A 14,021-nucleotide genomic window follows, 5' to 3' on the forward strand; every position below is an offset into this window, starting at 1 on the left:
GACTCAGAGGGAGGGAGAGGTGGTGATGGGGAATGACATTCTAATGTATACTATCATGTAGATTGAATCGCCAGTCTATGTCTGATGCGGATAGCATGTTGGAGCTGGTGCATGGGGATGACCAGAGAGATGTATGGGGGGGAGGTGGGGAGGGGTTCATGTTTGGAATGCATGTAAGAATAAAGATTTTAAAATTTAAAAAATAAAAAAATAAATAAATAAAAATTTGATGCATGAAAAAGTATGAAGCATAGTGTTGTTCTGTAGTAATTATAGGTGTAATTATAATTTGGATATCTATATAGTGATGTAGATTCAAAAGCAGATATTTATATACATGAGAGTAAGGTACAGACATATACATATATATAAAGAGTGGCAGAATATGCCACTCTGAAATATGCTATGTTGGCATAATAATTATTTTAGAGGTAATTTATAAAAGCAATGCCACGAAAAAGCCCTCTGACGTTCATTCTTTTTCTTAAAAGCAGGAGATGACTTTGTCATGTGAGAGATGTCCTCCCAGTAGAAGTAACACTAATAGTATCAAGGGCAAGAGGTTGAAACAGATAATTCTACACATATGGACCCACATTTTTTTTACTGAAATTTATGATAGGGATATTATTAAAACATGTCATTTACAAGTATAAAGCTGTTCATTGCAGCATTGTGTGTATGTAATATTAAAAAGTCTTGAGGCAAACTAGAGTCTAAACACAGAATGCCATTTACATATAATAATACTCATATAGGTAGAATATTAATATTAGACTTGAAGAATGAGAGCAATGTAAACATGATGTGTCCCTATAAGCCTCAGGGTATATTTTTACATTAAAAAGAAGAACAGGGAAAGTAATACCTTACAGTTTCCCTGATGTCACAGTTATAGATACTTTTCATTATACAAAAATATAAATGTCCATAATATAGCTGAAATAAATATCTATTTATAATGAAATAAATATACTGTAATACCCGAACATTTGACTTAAAGAAGAAAAAACACAGAAAGGTTATTTATCTTACTTTTTCAAATTAATTTCTAGATAAATTTCGTTCCAGTGACAAGAGAAGTTGTTTTAAGGAAAATATATATTCCCCTTCCATTCCTACTCCAATGAAGTAACCAGTTAATCTCTTGGTGTTTTCTTCATGCTACATTTCTATAAATTCATACATAGAGAGATTTGATTGTTGTCCCTTTGTTTTTGTTTCTTCTTGTCATTGTTGTTCTTTGCTTGGCACAGACTTAAAGTTTGATGTTCGCAAGTAGTGATAGGACTCCCTAACTGATGATAGACTTGGGATATTTAGTTCTTGTTTCATAGAGTACAGTCCTGATCTCAATAAAAATTTATGCATTTTTAAAATTTTATGCATAAATTTTAAAAATTTATACATACTTTACTAGTTACAATTTTACATACATTTTACACAATGAGAATTCTACATGTCTCAAATGATAACACCAAAATAAAATTGTTCTTGATTTGCCCTAATAGGGCAAACTCCTTTGCCATCTGGTGGGAACTATCAGAATAAAAAACCATAGCTAGTCTCCAAAAGACCATTCTCATAAAGACTGTGCTGCTTGTCAATATTCTTTCCACACTTTACATTTGGAAAGCAGCACATTATTTTGATTAATTGCATAATCCATTTGAAATAGGAAGAAGATATGGATAATTTAATCATTTTATCTACAATTAAATGAAAGACTAGAAGGAGATAAGAGACAAAGCGCTGATACAAAATTACTGTAATACTTGTTTAAAATATGGTCCATGATGATTAAATCTGTGAATACATGAAGCATAAAGTAAAAGAATTATCAGGCTAAGCAATTTGCCAATTTGCATCATAATTTTTTTTAATATATGATGTCAAAAATTCTGAATTGTGTGAGGCTCAAGAAGACTTTTTAAATTGTCAATATTCAATAAAACTGGAAATTGAATGTCTAACATGTGTTCTTAATGCAATGTTGATCCAAAAAATTAAATAAGTAGTAAAGCAGAATTTATTAATATCATTTCCACATTATTTCATTATCTCCTAAGGTATTCTGTTTTACAAGGCCTTTCCATGCAGTTGGCATTATATAATCTAAGAGGTATTATAGATCCTGGTTGTATAGTATGTGTGAGTGACTGCCAAGTTGCTTTAGTTGTGTCTGACTCTTTGCAGCCCTGTGGACTATAGCCTGCCAGGCTCCTGTGTCCATGGGATTCTCCAGGCAAGAATACCAGAGTCGGTAGCCATGTCCTCCTCCAGGTGATTTTCCCAACCTAGGGATTGAACTTGCACCTCTTATGTCTCCTGCATTAGCAGGAGAGTAATTTACCTCTAGCACCATCTGGGAAGCCCCAGTTGTACAGTATACTCTAGAAACAATTAGCAAAGCTTAAAACACATTGCCTCCAATTTTTTTAAAGCATACTTTCGAACCTAATTTAGTAATGGTTTTATTAGTTTGGAAAATTTTGAGGTAAGAAGATGATTGTTACTTGTTAATTGTCATAAAGCTAAAATCTGAGCTTAGACTATGGTTTCCTGGTAAAATAGTTAAATGGATATGTGTATATTCATAATCTGCCTGTGTTGCTGTGTGTAAATGCTATTTAATTTAACATCTTCGGTTCGGTTCTGTTCCATTCAGTCGCTCAGTCGTGTCCGACTCTTTGTGACCCATGAATCGCATCACGCCAGGCCTCCCTGTCCATCACCATCTCCTGGAGTTCACTCAGACTCACGTCCATCGAGTCCGTGATGCCATCCAGCCATCTCATCCTCGGTCGTCCCCTTCTCCTCTTGCCCCCAATCCCCCCCAGCATCAGAGTCTTTTCCAGTGAGTCATCTCTTCACATGAGGTGGCCAAAATACTGGAGCTTCAGCTTTAGCATCATTCCTTCCAAAGAAATCCCAGGGTTGATCTCCTTCAGAATGGACTGGTTGGATCTCCTTGCAGTCCAAGGGACTCTCAAGAGTCTTCTCCAACACCACAGTTCAAAAGCATCAATTCTTCGGTGCTCAGCCTTCTTCACAGTCCAACTCTCACATCCATACATGACCACTGGAAAAACAATAGCCTTGACTAGACGGACTTAGTTGGCAAAGTAATGTCTCTGCTTTTGAATATGCTATCTGGGTTGGTCATAACTTTTCTTCCAAGGAGCAAGTGTCTTTTAATTTCATGGCTGCAGTCACCATTATCAGTGATTTTGGAGCCCCCCCAAAATAAAGCCTGACACTGTTTCCACTGTTTCCCCATCTATTTCCCATGAAGTGATGGGACCAGATGCCATGATCTTCGTTTTCTGAATGTTGAGCTTCAAGCCAACCTTTTAGCTCTCCTCTTTCACCTTCATCAAGAGGCTTTTTAGCTCCTCTTCACTTTCTGCCATAAGGTTGTGTAATCTGCATATCTGAGGTTATTGATATTTCTCCCGGCAATCTTGATTCTCAGCTTGTGTTTCTTCCCGTCCAGCATTTCTCATGATGTACTCTGCATATAAGTTAAATAAGCAGGGTGACAATATCCAGCCTTGACGTACTCCTTTTCCTATTTGGAACCAGTCTGTTGTTCCATGTCCAGTTCTAACTGTTGCTTCCTGACCTGCATACAGATTTCTCAAGAGGCAGGTCAGGTGGTCTGGTATTCCCATCTCTTTCAGAATTTTCCACAGTATATTGTGATCCACACAGTCAAAGGCTTTGCATAGTCAATAAAGCAGAAGTAGACGTTTTTTCTGGAACTCTCGTTGCTTTTTCCATGATCCAGCGGATGTTCGCAATTTGATCTCTGGTTCCTCTGCCTTTTCTAAAACCAGCTTGAATATCAGGCAGTTCACGGTTCATGTATTGCTGAAGCCTGGCTTGGAGAATTTTGAGCATTACTTTACTAGCATGTGAGAGGAGTGCAATTGTGCAGTAGTTTGAGCATTCTTTGGCATTGCCTTTCGTTGGGATTGGAATGAAAACTGACCTTTTCCAGTCCTGTGGCCACTGCTGACTTTTCCAAATTTGCTGGCATATTGAGTGCAGCACTTTCACAGCATCATCTTTCTGGATTTGAAACAGCTCAACTGGAATTCCATCACCTCCACTAGCTTTGTTCGTAGTGATGCTTTCTAAGGCCCACTTGACTTCACATTCCAAGATGTCTGGCTCTAGATTAGTAATCACATCATCATGACTGTCTGGGTCATGAGGATCATTTTTGTACAGTTCTTCTGTGTATTCTTGCCACTTCTTCTTAATATCTTCTGCTTCTGTTAGGTCCAGACCATTTCTGTCCTTTATCGAGCCCATCTTTGCATGAAATGTTCCCTTGGTATTTCTAATTTTCTTGAAGGGATCTCTAGTCTTTCCCAATCTGTTGTTTTCCTCTATTTCTTTGCATTGATCACTGAAGAAGGCTTTCTTATCGTTTCTTGCTATTCTTTGGAACTCTGCATTCAGATGCTTATATCTTTCCTTTTCTCCTTTGCTTTTTGCCTCTCTTCTTTTCACAGCTAATGTCAGGTCCATGAATTAAGGCAAATTGGAAGTGGTCAAACAACAGATGGCAAGGGTGAACATGGACATTCTAGGAATCAGCAAACTAAAATGGACTGGAATGGCTGAATTTAACTCAGATGACCATTATATCTACTACTGCATGCATAAATCCCTCAGAAGAAATGGAGTAGCCATCATGGTCAACAAATGAGTCTGAAGTGCAGTACTTGGATGCAATCTCAAAAACCGCAGAATGATCTCTGTTCGTCTCCAAGGCAAACCATTCAATATCACAGTTATCCAAGTCTATGCCCCAACCAGTAACGCTGAAGAAACTGATGTTGAACGGTTTTATGAAGACCTACAAGACCTTTTATAACTAACACCCAAAAAAGATGTCCTTTTCATTATAGGGGACTGGAATGCTAAAGTTGGAAGTCAAGACACTTGGTGTAACAGGCAAATTTGGCCTTGGAATGCAGAATGAAGCAGGGCAAAGACTAATAGAGTTTTGCAAGAAAATGCACTGGTCATAGCAAAAACCCTCTTCCAACAACGTAAGAGAAGACTCTACACATGGACATCACCAGATGGTCAACACCGAAATCAGATTGATTATATTCTAAGCAGCCAAAGATGGAGAAGCTGTATACAGTCAACAAAAACAAGACCAGGAGCTGACTGTGGCTCAGATCATGAACTCCTTATTACTATATTCAGACTCAAATAATATTTTCTTTCAGAAGAAAATAGGGAAAACCGCTAGACCATTCAAGTATGACTTAAATCAAATCCCTTATAATTATACAGTGGAAGCGAGAAATAGATTTAAGGGCCTAGATCTGATAGATAGAGTGCCTGATGAACTATAGAATGAGGTTCATGACATTGTACAGGAGACAGGGACCAAGACCATCCCCATGGAAAAGAAAAGAAATTTAATTTAACATCTTAGAACTTTATATTTGTTTCTGCTTAAACAAATAGGAGAAGGAGTAAGTCAAGGCTGTATATTGTCACCCTGCTTATTTAACTTCTATGCAGAGTACATCATGAGAAACACTGGACTGGAGGAAGCACAAGCTGGAATCAAGATTGCCGGGAGAAATATCAATAACCTCAGATATGCAGATGACACCACCTTTATGGCAGAAAGTGAAGAAGAACTAAAGAGCCTCTTGATGAAAGCGAGAGAGGAGAGTGAAAATGTTGGCTTAAAGTTCAACATTCAGAAAACGAAGATCATGGCATCTGATCCTTTCACTTCATGGCAAATAGAAACAGTGGCTGACTTTATTTTCTGGGCTCCAAAATCACTGCAGATGGTGATGCAGCCATGAAATTAAAAGACACTTGCTCCTTCGAAGGAAAGTCATGACCAACATAGAAAAGAATACTAAAAAGCAGAGACATTTCTTTGTAAACAGAGGCCCATCTAGTCAAGGCTATGGTTTTTCCAGTTGTCACGTATGGATGTGAGAGTTGGACTATAAAGAAAGCTGAGCAGTGAACATTTGATGCTTTTGAACTGTGGTGTTGGAGAAGACTCTTGAGAGTCCCTTGGACTGCATGGAGATCCAACCAGTCCATCCTAAATGAGATCAGCCCTGCGTGTTCATTGGTAGGACTGATTTTGAAGCTGAAACTCTAATACTTTGGTCACCTGATGCAAAGACCTGACTTGTTTGAAAAGACACTGATGCTGGGAAAGATTGAGGGCAGTAGAAGGGGAAGACAGAGGATGAGATGGTTGGATGGCACCACCAACTCAATGGACCAGGGTTTGGGTGGACTCCAGGAGTTGGTGATGGACAGGGAGGCCTGGTGTGCTGTGGTTCATGGGATAGCAAAGAGTCAGACATGACTGAGCGACTGAGCTGAACAGAAACAAGTATTGGGCTTCCGTGGTGGCTCAGATTATAAAGAATCTGCCTGCGATGCAGGAGACCCACGTTAGATCCCTGTGTGGGGAAGATCCCCTGGAGAAGGGAATGACAACCCACTCAGCATGTGAATGGAGAACTTTAAGATATACAAGCTGGATTTTAAAAGACCACAATTAGGTACCATTTCACACCAGTCAGAATGGCTGTGATCCAAAAGTCTACAGGCAATAAATGCTGGAGAGAGTGTGGAGAAAAGGGAACCCTCTTACGCTGCTGGTGGGAATGCAAACTAGTACAGCCACTATGGAGAACAGTGTGAAGATTCCTTAAAAATTGCAAATAGAACTGCCTTATGACCCAACAATCCCACTTCTGGGCATACACACTGAGGAAACCAGAATTGAAAGAGACACATGTACCCCAATGTTTATTGCAGCACTGTTTATAATAGCCAGGACATGGAAGCAACCTAGATGTCCATCAGCAGATGAATGGATAAGAAAGCTGTGGTCCATATACACTATGGAGTATTACTCAGCCATTAAAAAGAATACATTTGAATCAGTTCTAATGAGATGGATGAAACTGGAGCTGATTATACAGAGTGAAGTAAGCCAGAAAGAAAGACACCAATACAGTATATTAACACATATATATGGAATTTAGAAAAATGCTAATGATGACCCTGTATGCGAGACAGCAAAAGAGACACAGATGTGTAGAACGGACTTTTGGACTCTGTGGGAGAAGGAGAGTTTGGGATGATTTGGAAGAATCGCATTGAAACATGTAAGAAACGAATTGCCAGTCTATGTTCGATACAGGATACAGGATGCTTGAAGCTGATGCATGGGGATGATCCAGAGAGATGATATGGGGTGGGAGGTGGGAGGGGGGTTCATGATTGGGAACTCATGTACACCCGTGGCTCATTCATGTCAATGTATGGCAAAACCAATACAGTATTGTAAAGTAAAATAAAGTAAAAAAAAAAAAATAAAAAGGCAGAGGAACCAGAGATCAAATTGCCAATATCCATTGTATCATAGAAAATGCAAGAGAATTCCAGAAAAACATCTACCTCTACTTCATTGACTACACTACGGACTTTGACTATATGGATCATAACAAACTTTGGAAAATTCTTAAAGAGATGGGAATACCAGACCACCTTACCTGCCTTCTGCATAACCTGTATGCAGATCAAGAACCTACAGTTAGAACCAGACATGTTACAACAGACTGGTTCCAAATTGGGAAAGGGGTATGTCAAGGCAGTATATTGTCACCCTGCTTATTTAACTTATATGCAGAGTACATCATGTGAAATGCTAGGCTGGATGAAGCACAAGTTGGAATCAAGATTGCCAGGAGAAATATCAATAACCTCAGATATGCAGATGACACCACCCTTATGGCAGAAAGTGAAGAGGTACTAAAGAGTCTCTTGATGAAGATGAAAGATGAAAGTGGAAAAGCTGGCTTAAAACTCAACATTCAGAAAACAGAGGTCATGACATCTGGTTTCATCACTTCATACAAATAATTGGAGAAACAATGGAAACAGTGACAGACTTTCTTTTCTTGGGTTCCAAAATGCACTGCACATAGTGACTGCAACCATGAAATTAAAAGACTCTTGCTCCTTGGAAGAAAAGCTATGACCAACCTAGACAGCATATTAAAAAGCAGAGACATTACTTTGCCAACAAAGGTCCATCTAGTCAAAGCTACAGTTTTCCCAGTAGTTATGTGTAGATGGGACAGTTGGATGATAAAGAAGGCTGAGTGCCTAAGAAATGATGCTTTTGAACTGTGGTGTTGGAGAAGACTCTTGAGATTCCCTTGGACTGCAAAGTGATCAAACCATCAATCCTGAATATTCATTGGAAGGACTGATGCTGAAGCTGAAGCTCCAATATTTTGGCCACCTGAGGTGAAGAGCCAAGTCATTTGAGAAGACTCTGATGATGGGAAAGATTGAAAGCAGCAGAAGGGGATGACAAGAGGATGAGATGGTTGGATGGCATCACCGACTCCATGGACATGAGTCTGAGCAAGCTCTGGGAGATGGTGGTGGACAGGGAAGCCCGGCGTGCTACAGTCTGTAGGGTAGCAAAGAATCGGACATGGCTGAGAGACTGAACAGAAAGAATAATTATATTAATATGTTTTCCTTTAAATATTTAAGAATTTTGTTTCTTTTTATAATGTTAAATAATGATTTTGGTATAGGAATGGAGTATACAAACATATGATTTGATCAAATAAGATTCTTAATATACCAAAAAATAGTAAATGCTCCCTAACTTCTCTGTATTAATTGATTAAAAATATTAAAAATTCAATCCCACTGATGCTTGTTCTTATATTTAGAAACATCCAATGATTGAAAAATATTAAGCTTATAAATGTCACTTTAAATGTGTAATTATGTATACTGAACCCATATAAATCAAATTCACTGTTCCTTTACCTGAATGTAACTTTATATCACTTTCATCACCTTAACTCTGAACAGCAATGATTAAGGATTTATTTTGTAATATTCACCACTTTAATGGAGTGCTTCAGAGCTACTAATAAGCTTTCACTTTTGTAAACTTCACTAATTTCTAATATCTTATAATTTGAATTGTTTCAAGCCTTTTATTTAGACCTCTTTTGTTGATAGTTAACATCAATTCAAATGTTTCTTTGAAACTGTTTTTAAGTACATACAAGCACATTAGAAATCCAATTACATCTAAATTGATCATATTAATATAAGGTTGAAATTGAAAAGTATTAATGACATAAAATGCTTCCCTGGTGGCTCAGTGGTAAAGAATTAACCTGCCCATGCAGGAGACACAAGTTCAATCCCTGGGTCAGGAAGATCCCTTGGAGAAAATGATATAAAATTGTCTCAGTCTACCATTTTATTAATGACTAACTTAAAGTTCAGAGACAATAAGATCAAAAACTCATTAATTTTGGAACCAAAAATTGAATTCAGGCATATTTTATCTATTAAATAGAGTGAGTGCTTATAGACATTGTAACAGCATATATTAGTGAGCTTGGTTATAAGCACTTAAATGTAATAAAATATTATGAAAATGTTTAATATATACAATTAATGGAAACTTACATTACAGTTATCCAACTTTAAGATATTCAGTTTATTCTACTTTAATAGAAATTTTAAAAAATGAATGATGTACTACTTGAAATCTACTTTAAATGAGTATATTCCTCCCTTTATATGAAAAAAAATCTAGATATTTAAATGGTGGGAATTCATCTTGAAAGTAATATTCATATAGCATATTCATTGTACTCAAGATTTATTTTATTCTTTCAAATGCTAATAGGGAATACACTTGGTGAATCTTGCAATAATGTGCCATTTTTGCCCTCTCTGTTTACCAAATGATTCATTTTTTTAGGGTAAATGTAAATTGAATTAAAATATTAGGTGTTCTGTCATGTCCAACTCGTTGAGACCCCATGGACTGTCGCCTGCCAGGCTCCTCTGTTCATGGAATTCTCCAAGCAAGAATTCTGGAATGGGTATCTATTTCCTTCTCCAGAGGATCTTCCCAAACCAGGGCTCAAACACAGGTCTGCTACATTGCAAGCAGATTCTTACCATCTGAGTCACCAGGGTTTAATGAGCCACCGGGAAAGGTACTTAAATTATTATGAAGGCATACACATTCCCTGGTGGCTCAAGGGAAACGAATCTATCTGCCTGCACTGCAGGAGCTGCAGGAAACACAAGTTAGATCCCTGGGTTGGAAAGATCCCTTGGAGGAGGGCATGGCAACCCATTCCAGTATTCTTGCCTGGAGAAACCCCAGGGACACAGGAGCCTGGCAGGCTACAGTCCATAGGGTCACAAAGAGCTAGACATGACTGAAAAAACTTAGCACCCACACACAGACACACATTTTGGAAAATACTTGATTTGAACACATTTACTATATTATTTATTTCAGTGAAATATTCATAAAATTAAAGAATCCTAAATAACAATATTTCTTCATTTACTATTTTTTAAGAATACATATCTAATATTTTTCAAATTAACTTGTTTCATTATAATATAAAGACTAATTTTCAAATATTTTTATTTCTGTCCTACATTTTTAATGAAAAACCATATTCCCCATAGAAAAATAAGATGCATTGTTATATTTTATTTAAATTGGAAAAACTGCATTCTTATTCTTCACAAAATCCATGTATTTTACAGTTTACATATTACATGACCTCTAGCAAGTTGCAAATGCTAATTGTCATGTTTAATTTTATACAATGAAAGACAAAATTATATATAATTAGTAAAAGACTGATTCCCATTCACTGTTGGTCTCTAATCCTTTTAAAATTAATTTCAGGATCCATATAGGTGAAATGTCCAAGACACTCAGTTTCTTAAGCTTCTCTCTTAAAACGATTTTTATGTCTATACTTTCACAATGTTTTACTCCCACAGTCTTTAACTTCTCATTATCAGTACTCCAACCCCTCCATCACTTTCGATTGCAGACTTCTCACTCTCCTCCAGCCACCAGCTCCTCCTTTTAATACTTCAGTTTTAACAATCCTTTGATTTCCACTGGCTTCTTCAATCCACTGATCCTGCTATTTTCACTCTCCAACTTTTGATGAATTCTCTTAGCTTAAATTCTTTGGTAAATAGCTGGACTCATTCTATTGCACATGCATCAACTCTTGCTATCTTCCTACTTCTGTCCAGGTTTTCACTGAATCTAAACCTACAGCAGGGTGGTGCCATCTGCATATCTGAGGTTATTGATATTTCTCCTGGCAATCTTGATTCCAGCTTGTGTTTCTTCCAGTCCAGCGTTTCTCATGATGTACTCTGCATATAAGATAAATAAGCAGGGTGACAATATACAGCCTTGACGTACTCCTTTTCCTATTTGGAACCAGTCTGTTGTTCCATGTCCAGTTCTAACTGTTGCTTCCTGACCTGCATACAGATTTCTCAAGAGGCAGGTCAGGTGGTCTGGTATTCCCATCTCTTTCAGAATTGTCCACAGTTTATTGTGATCCACACAGTCAAAGGCTTTGACATAGTCAATAAAGCAGAAGTAGACGTTTTTCTGGAACTCTGTTGCTTTTTCCATGATCCAGCGGATGTTCGCAATTTGATCTCTGGTTCCTCTGCTTTTTCTAAAATCAGCTTGAACATCAGGGAGTTCACGGTTCACGTATTGCTGAAGCCTGACTTGGAGAATTTTGAGCATTGCTTTACTAGCATGTGAGAGGAGTGCAATTGTGCGGTAGTTTGAGCATTCTTTGGCATTGCCTTTCTTTGGAATTGGAATGAAAACTGACCTTTGAAGAGTTGACTCATTGGAAAAGACTCTGATGCTGAGAAGGACTGGGGGCAGGAGGAGAAGGGAACGACAGAGGATGGATGGCTGGATGGCATCACGGACTCGATGAACGTGAGTGTGAATGAACTCTGGGAGATGGTGATGGACAGGGAGGCCTGGCGTGCTGCAATTCATGGGGTCGCAAAGAGTCGGACACGACTGAGTGACTGAACTGAACTGAACTGAAATGAACTGAAACCTACAGCAGTGTTGCTGATTGTGACTAAAGATATTCTTGAAAATGCAGATTTTCCATCTTTAAATGAACCTATACTGCTGTCAAGCATTGATGCTGAAATCTCCCTGCTCCATCTCTCCTCATTGCTTACACAATGATCTCATTTTTCACAAAAATTCTCATACTTCTTTCTTATCCCCCACCCCCCGCACCAGCAAATAGTGTGTGATAGCAAAGTCACTCCGGAGAAGGCAATGGCACCCCACTCCAGTACTCTTGCCTGGAAAATCGCATGGACAGAGGAGCCTGGTAGGCTGAAGTCCATGGGTTCGCAAAGAGTCGGACACGACTGAGTGACTTCACTTTCACTTTTCACTTTCATGCATTGGAGAAAGAAATGGCAACCCGCTCCAGTGTTCTTGCCTGGAGAATCCCAGGGACGGGGGAGCCTGATGGGCTGCCGTCTCTGGGGTCACACAGAGTCGGACACAACTGAAGTGACTTAGAAGCAGCAGCAACAGCAACAACAGCAGCAGCAGCAGCAGCAGCAGCAGCAAAGTCGCTCAGTCGTGTCCGACTCTTTGTGACCCGGTGGCCTGTAGCCTCCCAGGCTTCTCTGTCCATGGGATTCTCCAGGTAAGAATACTGGAGTGGGTTACCATTTCCTTCTCCAGGGGATCTTCCCGACCCAGGGATCACACCAGGGTCTCCGGCATTGGAGACAGGCACTTTAACCTCTGAGCCACCAGCAGCCTTAATTCTTTTTCCAATGAGGGTTTTATAGTGATAGGAATTTTTGTGATTATTTGTGTGAAACAGGTTTTCCTCCCATGTAATGAGAATTGGAAGATATCTGTTGTGTTGTTATTTAGTTTCTAAATCACGTCCAACTCTTTTGCGACTGTAACTGGCCAGGCTCCTGTGTCCGTGGGATTTTCCAGGAAAGAATACTGAAGCTGTTTGCCATTTCCTCCTCTGGAGAATATTTGCAACCCAGGGATTGAACCCAGGTCTCCTGGGTCTCTTGCACTGGCAGGAGGATTCTTTACCACTAATGCTACCTGGGAAGCCTTGGAGGATATCTATAGCCTGTTTATACTACTGATCAATATTCTCTTGTGTGTTTAGAAGTCATTGATTGACTTATCAGTGGTCTACTAGAGCATTTGTAATATCACAGATTGAAACTTAAAATTCTTTTTTTAAATCATTTTGATTGCTTTTGATCTTTCCAATGTTCAATATTGTGTTCAATGTAAGTGAATAGATAAGATACTATAGCAAATTCAAGAAACTTGTTTTAACATGAAGACTGGCCTCAGATATAATTCATTCTTAGTAGTTTTGATAGAACTAAGATTTAAATATACATATCTATGGGTTCGATATGTGTTTATTGTAGGGGAAGGGTGGGTGCATAATACATCTATCTACCTATCTATATCTATTGCCTATCTTTATTTCTGTACAGTTTGTCTCTCTTGTCCTCTGTTATTGAAAGGATTTGAGGTAGATTTCAATGAAATGGAAGGGAAGACAGCAACAGAAAGTATTTTACCCTTCCCATGGTGCTCTTGAAATTCTCTGGAGGTTAAGACATCTGTTGGGATTGAATGCCAGTGGCTTGTGATGCTCTCCGGACCCACAGGGAATACAAATCAAACTAGTTTAAAGAATAGTTTCTTATTGCCATTTACCAGGATTTTTACAGAGTGTTGAGTGACTATTTAGTCTGATGTGAAATGGAAAATTAGCAGTTGCTTTATATCCACATCTGGTGATAAGCAAGGCTGCAGTGTACTCCAGATGCCATTCACTGCTACATATTTCTGGGTACCCATTTCGTCTGACATCTGTAACTACTCTAGTATAGCACAGCAAACACAAAACAGAGAGAAAGGGATAGTATTGCAGTCATGATGAATAAAGAGAAGAAAAAGTCTATTTTCAGTGAAATAAATGCCCTCCCTCCCCCGCCTGGTCCACTCTCCATTTGGTTAAGTTTGCTTTCTTATTCCCTTAACAATAAATCTGTGATTCCACATTCATTTTGAT

Source organism: Capra hircus, chromosome 12 (genome assembly GCF_001704415.2).
Source record: "Capra hircus breed San Clemente chromosome 12, ASM170441v1, whole genome shotgun sequence".
Taxonomy (NCBI): Eukaryota; Metazoa; Chordata; class Mammalia; order Artiodactyla; family Bovidae; genus Capra; species Capra hircus.